Here is a 19,770-nt window from a genome sequence, read left to right as displayed (position 1 = left end):
TCAAAACGGCAATTTCGAAGACAAACGTTGCGTCCATTGCACCTCCTAAAACAAGCCGCACATGATCATGGGACTACGGCGAGTACTCGCAAAGAAAGCGTCGGTCGCGAAAGGGTTGGGCACCGCTTGTGGTGGAACGAACTCTCGGTTCACGCCTAATTACGGCCGCCGACGGAGGAGGTGATTTACGAAGTAGCGGCGTCACACGAAATGGGCGGTGTGAAAAAGCGCCAGCACAGCCGTCGTGTACGTATTTCGGTTCGTTCTTTCCATACGTGATGAAGACGCAGTAGGACTGGTACTTTGCCAGCGCGTATAAGAATCGAGAAAACGCTAGCGGGGTCGACAGAGTCAAGAGGAGGGACGCCGCCAAGCGACAGTGCCGTCCTCCCGCTTCTTCCTCCCATTTGCTAAAGGTGCCCGCAGGTACGTGCAGGTGAGACGATCAGAACGGGTCACATTATCCCGTCCGATCGTAGTTTTTTTTCCCGTCACTTTGTTTTCATATTTTTCTTCGTATTTCCCGCGATGGGCCGACGTTGAAAGCAAGGTTAGGCGCATACCGAGCACTGCCGCTGCGCTGAGCTCTCTTGTCAAGAAAAGGTGGACATGTTCGATCGAGCGAGGCAAGTAACGCCTCAAGACCTTTCGCACAGCCAATCTCTACATCGGCTTGAGCTCGTTTGTGTCCAGCCCCCTTATGGTCTCGACACAAACGAGCTTCAGTCACATTATGGCTATACTTTACGGTGCTTATTTTTGCGCCTACTGCAGGATGTGCCGCAATCGGTGCATCTAAAAAAATTGAGGAGACTTACTGAGCTGGTACACGATCTAAGTGGTTCGGTTATCATTTTCTCGGAGGAGGAGAAAATCACGGGATGCGTGTCTCCTCTTGACTTAACTGTCGACGATTTCGTTGATACGCAGTGAAACATTCTCCATACCGCGCTTTGAGTGAATCTGTTGGTGGGAAGTTATAAATGTCGAAAATATTTCCACAGAGCGACCACGAAAGTTAGCACTACTAAAAGAACGGCTTCATTTATTCTGCCTGTTCGTTGAGGCCTTCATGCTCGAACTAGCATCGACAGATTGGAAAAATGGGCCCAACGAGAAACCGAGACGCTTACATTTTCGAAAAGGTGGACATCAGATTTGGCGCCATTATTAATGTCCGCGCACATAATGCAGCACCCCCTTCCTGCTCCCCCCCCCCCCTGCGCCGCAGTACAAGGTAAAAAGACAGATTGATTGAAGGGTCTCTCTTCCCTCGTTTGAAAAAACGGGAAGCACAGCGTTCATGATGACGGGTATTGCACCCCGATTGAGGTCCCCAGGAATAATGGATCGTCGTTGCACTTTTCTCAACACCTCAGTTCTTTCGCACGAACGTCTCATAATGTGTTTTTTCTTATCTTCTTAACTCTGTAAATGACTGCAATTTTTCCCCTGGTGCAGCGGAATTCCGTTTGTTATCGCTCATTGATATCTTTATCAATGGCAATTCTCAAAAGTACGACCCAGTCACGCGTTTTCTGCTCCTTCTTTGTTTCTTTTTCTTTTTTTCTGGAGCTCATTGCTTAATGTAGACTTCAGTGATTTATTTGTGCTGCGATTCGGGAGATACTTGCGTTTTTTTCTTCTTCTTTTCTTTAATGCTGAATATTTCAATCGACTTCGTTAGGCGCATAACTATATACGAATATTATTTATATTACTCACTGGAATAACAAATGGCCTAGCAACGGCTGGGCCACGTTCTTGTGCACTGGTTTATGTGGAGAACAAAAAAGGAGGGAAGGAGCGGTGGGAGGGTTGGCTAAAATTGGTGAACAAAAAAAGAATTTATGGGGCTTCACTTGACAAAACAAATACATGATTATCAGACCCCGTATCAGGCTCCGGATTAATTTTCACCACCTCGAGTTCTTTAAAGGGACTCGCAACCAATTTTTATGGGTGCCGATTTCTTTAGTGGAACACAAAGGTTACCGTTCAGAGTGTTGAATCTTGCAGTCGTAACGTGGGAAACGCCGTGGAACATTTTTTGGCAGAATGTTTCGATCTGCAGTGAGGATGTAGTCGCTCAATGGAAGCATGCTGGAAACAGCAATAGGTGTCCATTTGATCACAGTGCACAATAAATCGACAGGAACTGACAGAGCAAAGACACCACAGCGCTTTGTGGTGTCTTTACTCTGTCAGTCCCTGTCGATTTATTGTGCGCTGTGATCAAACAGATATGTATAACAAACTACCCCACGAGTTCGTCCTGAGCAAGCAATAGGTGAGCGCGATAGCGATTGTACGCCGGCATTGGAGGGAGGCAGACAAGTGTGGTCGTAGCCGTGAGAAAGTAATATTCTGTTTATCAAGATGATGTCCCTGCGATTCATGTTTTGCGAAGTGTTAAATTATTTTTACAATAAAAGCTACGCGCTTTCGTCGTTTCCTGTCCAACATCTTTCGTCATTATAACAGGCCAAGGGTGTCCGTTGGCCAAGCCAAATTGATTCATCGAAAGTGAAACGACGCTTTTACATGTTATACGCAGTTCAGCGTGTTGCCGTAACCAGATGCACGCGCTTTTGATTTCTTAATCATGTCGTCTCTCGAATACCTGAGCGAGCTGGAACAAAGGATTTCAGCTCTCATGCGTGCTCGTTATTTCACGCGCGTGCAGCGGCAATCATGTGCGCCGCCATGCACTAAGGGACGCGAGCGCCCCTTGTTAGCGTGGACTTTTGTTTCACTTCGTAATAAGCTTAGAATAAACCGCAAAAGCTTAATAATAAACGAGCTGCAATTATAAGCAGTAAGGAGGCTGCTCTTAATAACAGCCGACTTACGTACAGTAATACCATATACCATATCCGGAGTACCAATTGGCTTCACTGCCAGTTCGCGCCCCTTATTGGTTCTTGAGACTTTATTTCCGACTTTAAAATTACAATTTCTACTTAAATCGCGAACAGCGTACGGGATTCTTATGAATATAAATCACGGGCGTTTCATTTCCATCAACTTCTTGCAACACCTTCTGGCCATTTGTCAGTCCCTTTAACTGCACCCAATGCACTATACACGAGCCTTTTTTGCATTCCACCCCCATCGGAACACAGTCGTCATGGCCGGTATCGAAGCCAATACCTTCATTCATTCATTACAAGTGGATACACCTTGCAAACTCACCCAGAACGATTCGTAAATTGCAATGTGTGCAATTGCAATGTTGCATTACTTGCAATGGGTGCAAGTAATGTCCGCATCTCTGAATAATTCAGCTCAAGGACTAGAATTACGTTATCTGCAGCAGGCCATTTTTTTAATTTCATAAAACTTAAAGATGATCTCCCAGCATAGCATCCCATTCTCTGCTACCAGCCACGTCTTATGGCTCGCTAATGCTGACACTCTTGGCAATGACCATCTGCTCATTTCGTACGGTCTGTGCTAGGCGGTCTATCTGGTGTTCGGTGCTTGAAATGCAAGATCACCAAGACTAGCTGGAAACGTTCAACACTTCAGCTGCAATGTGCAATTCACTACATATCTATGAATGGTGATGTTATAAAAACTTTAAAAATGAGTGCGGTTTGCAATAATCCATAGCTCGCGCTGTATCAGTCGAATACTCTACAATTATCATCAAATTCCAGTTCATTAGCGTGGTTTCAGGACGGTTAGGCCTCGTGCCGAGAACTTGGTCTCGGACAACGTTCTCGTTATCTGGATTTTGTTTTCCTCTAGAATACTGCAAGTATCAGGGCACATGTAGAGATTTGTTCCAAGTCGTTCCAAGGTCCCTCTTACAGGCAGGCCGCCAAGCTCGGGAAATGCACAAATTTTCTTTGAGTTAAGCAATATCCTTTCAAGCATGAAGATAATGTACATAATTATTGCAGAGAATCTTAATATGCCGGATGTAGAATGTAATAACTTAAAATACGTGATGCGCAATGTGTACTTTCTGCGCACGGCCTTTCCCGAAATGGTGAATGCCCATTCACTATCTCAGTAAGTCAAAACACCAAGAAGAGTTGGCTGCCGTAGTGCTAAGGCACTCGATTTATTTTCCTGCAGTGAACCTGAACTAGTGCACTCCGTTACTACAATAACAGGCGTTAGTGGTGACGACGTTATCGTAACAAGAATGTCTCGCCGCACCATGAGACACCCAACTGCTCGTAAGCGCAAGGTTTTATTTTATAAAAACAGTGACAACATTTCGCTAGCCCACCAGCTGGACGCTTTTTGTCCTAAATTTCAGTCGCTCAGTCGTTGCTTAGACAGTGACACGTCGTGAAGTCTTTCTAAAATAAAAGCGTTGGACTTTCCGCAAGCTTTTATTATTTCGCGTATAATTGTAGCTGCGTGCTGTATAGTGATAAACTGTGAATGATAAGGCAAATTTCAACGATAGTGATAAAGAAACAGCCCTCTTTCGATCTTATTCTAGATCGCATGCGCCTGCACTGTACTTGAAAATGAAGGTGTTTGGTAGAATGGTTCTGAAATAAATACGAAGTGAGTATGACGCTTACCTTCATAGCCTTGTAGAGAAGCGTAAAACTAGTGTAACGACCATTGGGGGCACGTTAAAAAAACCCCAGGTGGTTAAACTTGATCTGCAGTCCCCCACTAGCTACGACGTGCCTCATAATCAAATTGTTGTTTCAGCACGTAAAACCGCAGAATTTAATTTAGAATTAAAATCATAGTCTGAGTAAAAGGTGAAAGTGCGAAAAAAACAAAAAATCCGAAAATTGGCAAATATGTAATCGTGAAAAGGCAGATGGCAAGGCAGAAAGAGTCAACGATTATTTACAGTAAGCGGAATGATGTTCGGTAGATAGACTCCAAGGCTTGAAGAGCACCAAGGAATGGGCGCAAATGAATGTTACCGATTGTTCTGACGTCAGTGTCATATCTTTACTTCAAAAGTGAAGGAGCACTCAGCCGCTACTTCTCTCGGCAGCGCTTGCCACCGTCTGCCGGGCGGCAGCCGCGGTCACCATCTCCGGGACGATTTACTCCTCCTCCCCAGCAGTATTCTACCGCGCGGTCGCCCAGTACCCGCCGGGAAACTAACTACAGTTATATATATATATATATATATATATATATATATATATATAGATAGATAGATAGATAGATAGATAGATAGATAGATAGATAGATAGATAGATAGATAGATAGATAGATATACACCCGCGTAAAACGCGGAATTCGTGGTGGTCGCGCCAGATGGCACAACGTGTCAAGAAAAGAAGCGCGATAGAGGAGTCAGGCTGTATACACGCATCATACATGACGTGTTTCGGCGGTGGTATTACGATGTGTCGCTACATTACTGCAATGATAATCGCATTAACGTGGACATTCATCGTGAGATGGGTTCTGCCGGAATTTTTTACATTGTTGTTTCCCCTACAATAATGCCCTAACAGCGCAATAAGTACCCTAATAAATATGTGAAGGCGATCAATGGGGTTCATGCGACAGTAATGCGTTAGGATTAGTTTTCGCTTTCTGGCGCTTTTTGCACGTTCCCGTTTTGCGTCGAATGATGAGATGTGCTAGACTCTTCGTCGCACAGCCTCGGCATTCTTCCGTCGACAGTCTTGTACAGGATTACTCGCACCACTCGCAAAAGTTATCGTCCATCAAAATAACACTCCGGGCAAGGACGGAATCACCAAGAAGTTGCTAAGTAACCTTGACGATGCAACCGTGCAGGCAATACTTGAACTATTCAATATAAACTGGAGCAGATCTAGGGACCTTGCCTCCGGAATTTAAGCATGCTGAGATTATGCTGATACCAAAGCCGGGAAAAACGCCCTGTCTGGAGAACCTGAGACCCCTTTCGCTCACGTCCTGCCTCGGCAAACTGATGGAACGCGTGATCTTAGGCTACAGACGCATATCAAAGAACATCAACATATGCCGAACACGATGTTTGGTTTTCGGCCCAACTTGTCCACGCAAGACGTGCTTCTGCAGCTCAAAGAGGAAGTGCTGAATGCAGCAACGCCGTGCTGCTCGAAAGCAATTCTTGCGCAAGACCTAAAGGGGGCCTTTGACAACGTGGGGTACGAAGCCATACCAGCAAATCTCAGTGACAAGAATTGCGGCCGATGAACTTACAACTACGTGAGGGCCTTCCTCACAGATCGTGCAGCCACAATATGACTGGGAAATGGGAGGTCACAGCGAGTGGGACACACCTAATAGAGGGACGCCACAAGGAGCAGTGCTATCGCTGACACTTTTCAACGTGCCCTGTATGCCTTGTATGCAGACGACAGCACAATATGGACGGTCGGAGGGTGTATAGGACAACAAGAGGGATTGCAGGAGGCAGCGGACGCCGTAGCAAGATACGCGGAGAGGTGCAGACTGCAAAACGCGCCGGAGAAGTCGGAGCTCCTCATAATCGAGAAGCGCTCACGAGGACGATCAACAACCTAGGCACCAACAATCCACCTGCGAATAGGTCCTAGAGAAATCACTAAGGTGGACAGACTTCGTATCCTAGGCTTACACTTACAAAAGGACGGGGGCGGAGGATACGCCTTACAGAAATTACAATACACGACCACGCAGGTCTTGAGCATGATGCAACGAATTACCAGCAGGAAGATGGGACTCACGGAACAGGACCTGATCCAACTAGTGCAGGCTCTGGTTGTGAGCCGCATTGCGTACTCTGCACCATATTTAGATTTCAGCAATGTGGAAGTCGGGGTGCTCGACCGGCTCATGCGCAAGGCGCATAAGGAAGCGATCGGACTCCCACCCGGAACGTCTACTTTTAGCCTCGAGGAGACAGGGGTGTACAACAACGCACGGGACATTATAGAGGCCCACCTGGTAAACCAGAAGGAAAGGCTACAACGCATCACAGCGGGACACTGCGTCTTGAAACGTCTTGGATATTCCGTATGGAAGACCAGCGCACTGACCATCCACTGCAGAGCGGAAGAGCTACCTACGCTCGTGTGCTCTTTTCTATAAAGTTTACTCTCTCTCTCCATCGTTACATGCAACTATACAGCACACAGAACACAACCGCAGTCACGAATGCGGCTATCTGAACGCGCGACACGTGTCCGGACTTGTCCGGGAGCGAATTTCAACTACTGACGACCAAGCACCAACTCATGGAATAAAAGCCAGCTTTAGAGAAGGGCTCTTGTGACGTCTTTTGCGATGATTTAGTATTCCGAAAGTTCGATAGAAATTACCCTAGTGAACATTTTCATGGCCTCATTCACCATTCTACTGGCTTTTTGTGCACTTCTACTTTTCACTGTTAACACTTGCCAAGGCATTTCCAGCAGTAAAAATTGTGCTTCCCACCCCAGATTCTGCAACAGTGCTTATAGAGCCCTGTGTTGGGATAGTGTCCCATCTATACAATACAATTTTGCTGTTTAAAAAAAGAAGGCACTGTGGTGCGTAAACGAGCCGTGATAATGCAAAATGCTTGCTCAACCCTCATTTAGCGACCACTTTATGAAGTTACATAGCTGTTAGCCAGTACATCCCCACGAAGGTATAAGTACCGTAACGTCTTCATATCACAGAAGTCTAGCTAAACGTAAATGTTCGTTTAGGAATGTGGCCACCTAAAGTTTAATTTTCTACCTACATCTAGTTTCCGCATGTCAGAGCTTTTTCTGTGCGCATGTGATGCGAACCAAGATTTAGTTGGAAGACAATACTGCCTGCATTTGTGGTTACTCCTGCATGCTTTTCCACTGCCTCTTGCTAGCGTACATCCCCAGTACCACCTCTCCTCAACGCCTATGGTTTGGAAACTCTAAAGTGTGACTAATAATCTCAGTGACTTCACACAGCAAGTGCCGGTAGACAAAAATTTTGCCTTAAGCGCTAATGCACGTGTTGGAAAATGTTATCGCTTTGCATTTAATGCTTCAGCGTGCACCTACAGCAGATGGCGACTAGTAATGAGACCAAAATTCACTTTTTACTGTACATGATATCTAACTTATTGTGGAAAACACGGGGAATGCGGGAGATGGAAATTCAAGACGATGAGTAAGACAAGAACAAGGTGAAAGCAGGAGCCAACGTTTCGACAAGTGGACTTGTCTTCTTCAAGGCCTTGAAGAAGACAAGTCTACTTGTCGAAACGTTGGCTCCTGCTTTCTCCTTGCTCTCGTTTTGCTCATCGTCCTAACTTACTGTGTAATTCAGTGCGATTTTATAGGTCGTTTTGAATACATCATTCTTTTTTCTTTGGCAAACAGTTATTTCCCATATAATTTTGTCCGTATTTATCACTACATACTTTTGACGTGAAGGGCTACTAATTTTCTCCGCTGCCTAATAACATATTCTAAATAAGGGCGGGTCTTACGGCGCTATAGACGCTCGGACAGCACAAGTGGACAGGACGCGCGTCCTGTTCACTTCTACTTCTGTTGCCCGTGGGCTTAAACGCAGTAAACCCCTCATTACGGGATGAACTTCCACCGACTAGTCCAACTTGCCGCTCTACTGAACTGCCACTCTGTTGCATCTGTTGCGTTTTTGTCTTGACCAATTGGTTATTGTATTGCTTGAAATGCACAACAAGCACGGTAGGGCGTTGCTATCATGCACATGCCATATAATAGCATAATATACACCAGATATGAAACAAAAGATATGCCACTAGACATTCAGAGACGAGGAGTCTCAAGCCGCAAAGAGTTGAGCACAGTAATGGGTACTAAACTTTATGAGTTATACTAGGCACGTAAAGAAGTGCTACACTTTCTTCAAATGACTGGCTCCACACTAACCTTGTAAGTCAAATAACCCGTAATTTCACTCCATTTTCTCCTCAGCATGAACACCTTGTGACACCAGCAAACATTGGTGAGATTTTCGTACTCCATTTGCTGACCCTGTGCTATTTAAGTGCACATTGTTCCCATGAGATAGGCCTAAGTTTGCACAACTCGCGACCTTGTTTTCAGCTGTGCACTATGTTGAACACAAAAGCCCGGCCTTTCTCACTTAAATGTGAATTTCAGGAAAAGTTAGAGAAACCTTCCTGGACGATTACGCGTTGAAAGGTTCCACTTTTCAAAATCAACAAATTCATAAGATGCAGACTCCTGCATTTTCTTTTTTCATTAAAAACTCTTCAGCGATTGCCTCTGCAGGTGCAAGACATTCCTCATACTCTCTGTAGCAGTGGGTATCGGGAACCCAGTGTCTATTTCCTAAGCTGTTTTATACGCTAGATTCCGCCTAACCGGTACGGAAGCAGGAAAGTCCAAGAAATGACTCACCGGTACGCCCCTCCACAGAGTTGAGGCAGTTGCAATGCGGATCCGCGTATATGATACGCACAAATTATGGTACTCAGATCATAGACAATCAAATAGTTACACTCTGTAACACTTATCCTTTAATGATCAACTGTATAAATGATTGCAAAACCCTTTCTCAATTTAAGAAAAAAATGAAAATGATGCTTTCTTCACCTGCCTCCTTTGCTTAGAATTGTACCTTTCTTTTATCTTGAGCAAGTGTAATCTGAATGATTATCTACATCATTGTTTCCGTGAATTAGAATGATGTAATCAATGTATAATATCAAATAACAGGAGAATTTGTCATATGTGACGCAGCATTGTATTTCTGAATTTCCACTGATTTCATTGATCTCACAATGTAGTGCAGTATTTTGTCATGCCGACATGCTGTCATAATGTGTGATCCCGAGGTGAAGGCCCTGTCAGGAGGCATTGTTGCCTCCTTTTGCCGCGCCTCGTGGAGATACTGTACCACCTATGTATGTCCAAATAAACTGAATTGAATTGATACAGACCACGCCTCGCATGGCTGAAAATATCTACTTCTCAGCTCCCGAACGCCTCACTTCAAACAACCGAAATAGCGGGACAAATCACCGGGCAAAAGACCAGTTCGAGCTTATGAACCAGAAAGCTGTAAACCAGGAAGTCGCGCGGCAAACGGCTAAAAACTTTAAATGAGCGGACATATGTCAGATGGCAGGACGATGATGCTGTACATTATTTTGCATTTATGATCGCTTAGAAACAGAATTTGTACTCAAGAGTACTCTACATCATTAAGAATAATATATTTCTTACTCTCTTTCATGTAAGGAAAACGCCATAAGTGTGGGAGAAAGTTTGTTGGTTTAAATTGCGCTCATTACGGCGCCTCTAGCTGTAGATAGTGTGCTATTAGAGGATTTCCTTACGAGTGGAGATGCTATACTCGTTTTTCTTTAGCTGCTCTGCGGTCAATTTCTAGCCTTCCGTGGAGATTTGTTTTTGAACTTGAGAATGCGAGGGACCTGGCCAGTAGTGCGGGGCGCTTTCCAGTACGCAGCGCCGCCGCTCTCTCTTCTCTTTCATTGGCCCCAGGCGGCGCGGTACTCTCCTGGGTTCGAAACGGATGACGTATGATGCGCGCTTCCTCCTCTCCCCACCAGCCGTGATGCCCCGGTGCTCCCCTCCCCACGACCCGCTTCCTCTCTCGTGACGTCATGTGCCTTTTCCTCTTCCACCTGCATCAGCCTCCTCTCCATTCCTCTCCCCTATACTGCTGTACACAAGTCGAGAGACAGGTTTTCTTCATAATTTACCTAACGCATTAATAACACATAACCTGCATTAATAAAATAAATAGGTCCAAGACAGTTTAGTGTCAGCCGTCTTGTTCACTGGCTTAACTATACAGAGTGCAGATGTGCATGCGTGGTCTACACCAGGCGTTGGCAGCGCCAGACACAGTTTTAAGACTACTGTAAGCAAACTTACGCGTCAGGAGCTGCTCAATATCCACAGCATTCGTGGTATACTTGGTGTGTTAGCTGGATAATCACGTGTGTTTTCATACTTGAAGCCTGCCAAGCAACTGACTTGGCCGCTTGCATATCGTGCTACTCAGGTGCATAAGCAATGTAATCGACACGACGGTCTTGCAGCATCCGCTCTGCAATTTCGAAAGCAGTAACGTCGGCCCCAGGCAATTGTTAATATTTGTGTTCATAATGACTGACTCTTCGTTATTCTTTATTTTTCCCCTCTTTTTATCTATTCTTCCCCCTTTCCCCTCCGCAAGTGCAGGATAGCCAACCCGGCATGACCTTGGTTAACCTCCCTACCTTTCCCTCTTCGTTTCCCTCTCTCTCTCTCTCACTCTCTCGAAAGAACTGTAACGTGATTCCTTTGGCGACCAACAAATGGTTCTCAGTAACATTTCCAATTGTTTTTTTTTTTTACATCAAGACCTGGTGGCGTAGTGGCTTTGACGCTGCGCTGCTGAGACCGAAGGCACGGGATGAAATCCCGGCCATGGCGGCAGTATTTCCATGGGGGCAAAATTACAAGAACGCCAGTGTACCGTTCGTTGAATGCAGGTTAAAGAACCCCAGGTGGTCAAAATTATTCCGGTGTTCCCTACTACGGCGTGCTTCATGATCACATCGTGGGCTTGGCACGTAAATCCCCAGCAGTTGACATCAAGGCCGCTTATGACAGTGTCGCCGATAACTCTATTCGAAGTGACATGGCCGAAATTGACCTGCGCTGCCGTATGTACACGAGGCTCACTGACGAACTCGCTGATATTTCAACACTAGATGGGGACATAATTTCGCAAGCGTTTATGCAAGCCGTTCCACAAAATGATGCTTCGGGCCCTACAGTTTTCAGCATGCACCAATGAGGTGGATTCTGAAGCGCATCCATTGCAAGACTTTCCCCACAGAAACTTCCAATCTCCTTCTATGCCAAGAAAACCTGTACCAAGAAAAGAACTGTTCAACAATAAAGTTATATTTCATTATCACAGTAATTGCTATTTGTGGAACTGAGAAATGTTAGGATTACGTTGTTTTCTGTAGTTTTTCGCATTCGTTTTGATTCTACTCCGCGGTCAACTACCTGCACAAGGCCACAAAGCGCTCTCGGTCCTTGCCAGTTACTGTTAGATGACAACAATAATAGTACATTGGCTGACCGCATGGACTTTTAGTAGCAGTATTCCTACCAATATAATGGCACCGCTTCAAATTGTGTGGTTCAACCACAATGTGCCAGGGCTGTGCATTTTGCGCAACCAGCCCCGTTTCTGCCTTGACTACGCAACCTCTGAGCTGGTAGACTGAAGCATAGAGAAATCATCGCAACTTAAGGTTGCCGTTCCTCCATACTTACAAAACGTTTTGTAGAAAGTCTATAGACAATCTATAGACATGTGTCTCTGAAGTCCTTAGACTTTCTAAATATATTTTAGACTAGCCTATAGGCAATCTATGGACTTAATGCCTTACACTTTTGTAGACTAGTCTGTAAAATGTCTAAGTCTATGAACTGTCTACAGATTAATGAAAACTCACGTTTGTATACAATTGTCTGCAGAATGTCTATAGACAAAAGTGTATAGCCTTATACAGTTCTACCTTTGTAGACTGAAGTCTATGAAATGTCTACAGGCAAATGTCTATAGATTATACAGTATTCCTATAGACCAGTGTAATCTATGGGCTAGTGGCCTTACACTTTCTGTAGATTGTCGTCAACAGAGTGCCCATAGACAATTCCTGTGGAACAGTCTATAGCTAATCTATACAGGGTGTTTCAGCTAACTTGAGCCAAATACTAAAAAAAAAACAGGCGCTACGCGTGCATAACTGGCGCAGTATTGTTCTGAGCCATATCGAGCAGGTAATATCTTTCCCAATCCGCCAAGTTGAGTAATTAACAAACATTGCTTAATTATCTTTGTGTATATTAAATCTAGCGAAAAATTTCAATCTTCTAACCTTACATGGAATGATCACATTGATGAAATAACTTCGAAAGCAAATAAAACCCTTGGATTCATTAGGTGAAATTTGCATTTAGAAAATCATTCAACTAAACTATTAGCTTATTTTGTTGTAGCGGAAGCTGAACAAATACAGCAGAAAGGTACATCTGACACACACAGCGCTGTGTGTGTCAGATGTGCCTTTCTGTTGTATTTGTTCAGCTTTCGCTACAGCAAAATAAAATATGCCGTACCAACAAGCCCCTACAGCTATCCTCATAAACTATTAGCTTGCACAGCTCTAATTCGTTCAAAGAAGGAATACGGTTCCATAATATGGAATCCAAATCAGACATACCTAATAAACAAGCTTAAATCTTTACAAAATAAAGCAGCACATTTCATCACTATGACCTTCTCTAGAACATCCAGCATCACGGCTATCAAAGAGTCCCTCCAATTACCCTCTCTAGAAAAACGACAACTGCTACACTGCTTTCCCACTTCCACATATTGTACCATACCCTGTCATCCTTTACTGCGTCCCACATCAAACCCCCGCAACAAATTTTCCGTCGCCTCGACCATCCCTTCAAAGTGTGTCCCATGTATGCGGGTACAAATCTCCTTCGACAATTACTGCTCTTTCTTGCTACTTATCATTGGAACAAGCTGCCAAAAGAAATTGCTTCTATACATGATCATGACTCGTTTGTAAGTCATTTGAAGCGTAATTTAAATACGCATGTCGATTAAAAACAGAACTTTGTGCTTTTGACCCATTGTAGGTGCGTTTACACGCTTTGTACCGAGTGTTTTTTTTTCCATCATGTATGCATTTCTTTCTTTTTCTTTCTTTCTTTTTTTTGGTTTTTGTTCTGTTCGGTGACCTATACTACGGTGCTCTATATTGCCTTTTCCCCCCAATATTGTTTGAAATATCTGGTTGTTATCCCCCCCCCCCTCCAAGTAATGCCCGCAGGGGCCTTTAGGGTATCTGAATAAAAAATGCACGAGTTGTAACGCTTGTGCAGAAACATCGGAATATTTAGTCTACACTAACTGCCCCGTTGAATATTTTTCCAGCCTTTCTTTAAAGTGCGTGAAATTTGAAAAAAATACCACGTGACTGCCGGCTAACATGCCGCGCTTTTAGTGCCCTCAAATGTAAGTTGAACGAATTAGCAAAGGGTGCTCCGCGCCAGAGATCAATTGAACAGGCTGTCGGTGACTACGATGGACGTTAAGTGACAAAAGGGGCGCGCTGTTTTAAGGAAAAAAATTCTTCAAGGAAAATCCGACCGCCACGTGCGAATGGGATATGCGACCGGAGGCAGCACGGTATTCATCTCCGTCCTTCATCGCACCATCATCCTCGCCCCCACCATCGTGCTTCTTCGTTGGTCCGAAAAGAAAAGAATGCTTCTTCCGGTCCCATATCGCATTCGCACGTGGCGGTTGCTTTTGCATAGATTTCTTTTTTTCTTAAAATGGTACGCCCCTTTTGTCACTGAACGTCTCTCGCAGCCACCGACAACCTGTTCAATTGATCTCTGTGCGTCGAGCAGCCTTTGGTAATACGTTAAACTTGCATTCGAGGGCACTAAAAGCGTGGCTTGATAGCCGGCAGTCACGTGGTATTTCTTTTTTTTTTAATTTCACGCACTTTAAAGAAAGGCAGGAAAAAAATTAAACAGGACAGTTATCTTAGCTTAGATGAAATATTCCGCTGTTTCTGAATAAGCGCTACAACATATGTATTCGGAATTTTTCGCTAGAGTTACTATTTAAAAAGTTAATAAAGCAATCGTTGTTAATTATCCGGTTAGGTGGATTGGAAAGAAAATATCATGACGTGCTCCATATGGCTCAGAAGAATGCTGCGCCCATTCGAGACGCGTAGCACCTATATTTATTTGTTTAATACTTGGTCCAAGTTAGCTGAAACACCCTGTAGATTTTAGCCTTACCATTTGTGTCGGCTATTATGGATACAGAGAAGCTGTTCAAAGAAGAATATTTAAAAACGACGGTGCAATAACGTTTGGTTTTAAGACCTATAAGGCTCAGCCGTAAGAGCTCTGACCTGCGGTCTTTGTATAATATTATAGCTTGCACCATGTGTGTGTTTTTTTATCTTTTATTTTCATTGACCACAGCTTGGCTAAAATAGCTGGGACATCCTATATACTCGCTATATAGACATATGGCCGACTATCTTTCGGCAGGCGATGTTATTCTCATTATATTTAATCAGTTCCTACTGGGGGTTGTTAATAAGCAGTCTATTGTAAATGTCTATAAAAATTTACTACATCCAGCATGCATACGAGAACATACGTAAGGAACTGTACATAGAACGTCAGGCATGCGGATGCAAGCAGTCGGAAAATCTCAAACACACGTAGCCGTGAATCTTTATGTAAGGCTGCTTGAGCATTTGTGCACGAGCGCATTTAAGAAATATTACAGTTACATGCCATGCATCCGCTTAAATGAAAGCTGCTAGCTATCTGCTATCTACAAGTTAGTTAAAATTTTTGTTTAGATATGGCGGCAAAAAAATGTGAATGTATGTTATGCGTGTGCACATGTTGCTGTTCATCTGCACTTATGCATTAATGTCAATAGCTTAATAATGCTTCTGAACCAGCTGCACTCTCATACGTTGCATAAACAGAAAGAAAAATTGAAGCAATTCCACTAGTGCTGAATCATGCAGTGCAAAAAATAAAACAAGTCCACCGACGTTGAATTAACTCTTTTTATTGCGGGATATATGAATTTTATCAAAATGCAAATCTTATGCTATGATCTAAAGAGGCTATTTAAAGATTTACAGACTACTTCCCTTTAGTTAGCAAGGTCAGCAGAGCGGCCTTGACCTTCGTGTCACATGTTCCAAAGGTGCTGCAAATTTATGCTGCAAGTAAGTAGATGCTACAACTTCAGGCAAAAATAAGTGTGTATTCTTCGTATGTTCATTGTGCAGCTTAATATATTTGCTCAAACCACTTAAGTCAAACTCGATGCGGTTTAACTATGATTAATGGCTGCTTGTCAATACAGATCAGTACTATTCTGCAATGTTTCATTAAATGGCATGATGAACAAATAAATAGTCAAAATTGCTACTGGTGCTGTAGCCACAGTATGTTCCTTTTATGACAATTTCATATATGACACATTATTGTACTTATCCCGAATGATCTCTATATAAAGTGCTTAAGTAAGGTTACCCAGTTGGACTGTCTGTACATTTGTTGGCTGGTAATTAAATATGCCCGTGCAGAATGACATACACGGAGGAGCAACTTGAATATTGACAGTATCATGTCAAAAATTGCAATTTATTTTCCTTAATACACATTTAAATGTATTTCTCGTACTCTTAAATGAATGCATCATTGGCCGTAACTTCAACAGAAGGAAGATGAATTGATTGCATTGATATGGTCACTTAGTTTCTTACAGGTAATGAGGCCTCTTGTGCATGCGAAGACGTCTGCAAGTTAGGTTTACCACATGAGCACCCGAAATACCACGCGAGCACTTTCTGTTTCATGGCACGAAATATATGTACCTCCTGGGAAACAAAACAAACTATAGTTCGAATAAATGCTATCACAGTAAATTATTTAAGGTGCTCTCAAACATGAGTACTTTTTCTAGGCCTTCGAGGTTCAGGACGAGGTTAACGGACAAAAAAAAATGAGTAGGAAATGCCACGTCAGTATGCTTCACTTTCATTCTTTTTTCAAGAAATGGCATGATTTGTTTCAGCTTTTTGTGAGGTAAAACATTTTAAAAATACGTTTAATAGAGAGATTCTCTGGAAACCTTGTATGGCATATAACGGGACAGCGTACCTATGTGGACATCTTAAGGTTCCCTGATCTTTTTCCAAGTCTCTCCTGGCTGTTTTCATGAAAACTCCCTGGCAGTCTAGGACACCGGCAGCTTAAGTGTAGTAAAAAAGATGTGGTTTACTGCTTGCCAAGTTACTGCCAGTCCATAATATTTAAATAAAACGAATAACACGTCAGTCACTTGGCATGCACTATTACATTCAAATGAATTGAATTCCTTGTTTAATAAAGCTGACAAGGGCTTGGGAAAGTTCGTAATTCATGGCAACACGAGCACAGCACGTAAGACAAGGACACAGAAAGACACACACGTAAAGCAAATGCACCAATGAGAGGGAAAACTATTCAATGAGTTATTTTTACGGTTCATTATTACCTTTCATAATTAATTTGCTCTCATCACTTATGTCTCTAGTTAACTTCGTTTACCTCTGGCTAAAGACTACATGCCAATACGAATCAGTACCATTATAACGTTTCATCATGTTACAGTATGATGAGCAGTTAGAAAACCGTAATGGTCGCTGGTGCCAGCAACGGTATGTTTCGTTTCAAGACAGGTTCATATGACACATAGTGTACTTATCAAAATAAGAAACAAATGCGAGAATCTCAAACTATTCCTATAATAATAATCGCTGAAACGAAGATACCCGGCTGGACTGTGCCTATTTTACGCGTGGTAATACAGTATGCCCGTGCCGAACGAACATGCTCGGAATAGTGACTCCAGTTTTGAACAATCACGTTAAGTGGTGCATTTTATTTCCGCTTAGAACAGTCTGCAATGCCTTTTTTTCTCACACTCCGAGATGAATACACTATTTGCCACACTTTCAGTAGAATGCACATGAATAGGGTGTGTCAAAAAGTGTTACGTTCTCTTAGGTGTGTTCATAAGCTGACAAGGACTTGAGAACAAGTGCTATGTCCACTAAATTATTTGGATAATGTGTGCGTTATCTATTAACAAAAGACCACCGAATGGATAATCTGGCTTTTTTTTTGTAGAGCGCATGTAGTATGCAGTCTGTGCAAGAAGACGGCACTAAATGTAACAGTAATGAAAACCGGAACACTTATTACGCAGGACAAGGACTTCATACCATACACGATTGCCGAAATGCGAATGCGAATAACAGCACGTAAACTGCATAACGCCGAAGCATCGAAAGGCGCTTAACGCTTTTCAAATAGCCAGGAAAATAACTCCTGCTGCTAAACTGTTCATAAAAGAGACTCGGAAAAAAAAAAACTTCCAACTATCGTCAAACCCAATGCCTTCAGTTTGAAACGTGTAAAGATGCTTTCGCGAGCCAGTAATTTGTTGTTCCCTACATTTTTCAGCTAAGTTGCGAAGCTGCAAATGACTGAGCTCATCGCAGGTTTCATGCTACGAAAGCTTTTGCTGTTGCATATATTTAGATTGGTTGCCAGGAGCCTCATGAATACTGCTACTTTTACCCTACGAAAACGGCAGCGCACGGACTGCTGACGTAAGCCCCGCAAACACGGCCTTTGATCCGAGTACGCTATCATTTATTCAACTATACGTTTCTGTTTGAAAATTCCTCAGGCTAACACAATTTCTAGGTATATACTTAAAGCGCGTCGCGAGAATTTCACTACACATGCGGCGCAGCGTTCATGGCGGCCCGATCGATCGAGCGCCGCGAAACGAGATCTACCCTCAGTGGCTGCTCGACACACACAATCCGCTTAGTGGCTGCTCAATATCTTTCGAAAGCATATTTAATGATCCGCGTTGAGTTAAATAAACGTCCTTATGCAAAAAACATGTGCAAAAGTCGATAGGCGTGAGCCTCGGAGTTAGCGAAACGGAAGCAAAGCAAGTACGTGCGATGCGTACCTTTTGACAGAGCGTTATTGTAATCTCGGGTGTTTTTCTGAGGCCTCACATGTTCCCTCCAGGAGCAATACTCGCAAAAAATTCAAAATATCTTCGCGACGAGAACAGCGCCCCGCGACTTCAACACCAGTCAGAACCTTGCTGGTAAAAGCAGGTGTATTTTCTTTTTGACGCAGATGAACTATGACGCTAAAGTCAACAAGCGTGAGCGATCGCTTGCCGTAAAACATTCCCTATAGTAGAGGCGAGAGCACGAGCGCGTTATCAAATCATGTAAACGACAAACCGACACTATGCCCGAGTCGCCTACATTACATGCAGCCGGTTCGCGCTACGAAATGCGCTCGTCTAACCATGAGCTATAGACGGAAAACATCTTTCCTCAAACTTACCGTTCAGTGTAGTTGACGTGTGATGCCACAAAGAAGACACGAATACACAGACACCAAGGCACAGGCAGACACCGCACACTGCTGCAACAAGCGTTTACGTGCATGGCGCCGTGGTTGAGAATTCAAATTGACGCGTACAGATGGCACGCCGCTGTTGCTGCCATTGCGCATGCGCAGATGCTCAGGGCGACAAGGGCGTGCGCGCTCCGAGAAGTCCGTTCGCCTTTTCCCTTTTCATTTTCTGTCTCTCTCTCTCTCTCTCTCTGCGCGCCATGCATGCGAAACTGGCTGCTTTTCTTTTCCATTTTTCAGTTTTTTTCATGGATAAAGGTAATGCGTTGGCGCGTTGTATTGCAAACGCTGTGGGCTATCGTGTGGAACTGGAATGCACACTTGAATGAATGCACTGTTTCTAAAAGCCGTTACAAAGCCCGTCGGGCGCTTGCATTATCGCCAACAACGATGAGTAATACAGTGCATTTCAAGCATATCTTCCAGCGTACCTACGCCAAATGTGATAACTGCACACATGTTAGTGCAAATTTTCTGTTCCGAATATACGTCGAAGCAATCAAGACAGTACTGACACACTAATATGCGCGGGCGCACAGGCATACCGCCTACGAAGGACTGGGTGGGCTCAGAGTATTTGGCGCATATTTGAAGTGAATGAGAAGCTTTGAGGAGTTTGTAGTGCGTCCTGCACTATAAACTGATACACAACAATACACGCAATGTGCCTCGAGCGGCCAGACGCGCGGCAATTTTGCGTGTATTCGCGGGCTTCTTTCACGTTCGGAAAAGCACTTTTATGTAGCATGTATTG

General features: G+C 43.7%; 1 long non-coding RNA gene across 1 annotated transcript in view; it reads left to right on the top strand.

Annotated features, from left to right (window-relative positions):
- Nucleotides 1-285: 285 nt before the first annotated feature.
- The window catches only part of LOC142572470 (uncharacterized), a 36,785-nt gene continuing 17,300 nt past the window's right edge, over nt 286-19,770 (top strand). Inside the window, exon 1 of the long non-coding RNA XR_012826089.1 lies at nt 286-426. This is a non-coding gene — a long non-coding RNA (uncharacterized LOC142572470). The remainder of the gene's footprint in view (nt 427-19,770) is intronic.

This window comes from Dermacentor variabilis, chromosome 1 (genome assembly GCF_050947875.1).
Source record: "Dermacentor variabilis isolate Ectoservices chromosome 1, ASM5094787v1, whole genome shotgun sequence".
NCBI classification, from domain to species: domain Eukaryota; kingdom Metazoa; phylum Arthropoda; class Arachnida; order Ixodida; family Ixodidae; genus Dermacentor; species Dermacentor variabilis.
The sequence above is the reverse complement of the archived record's forward strand: the minus strand, read 5'-3'. Positions and strand labels throughout refer to the sequence as shown.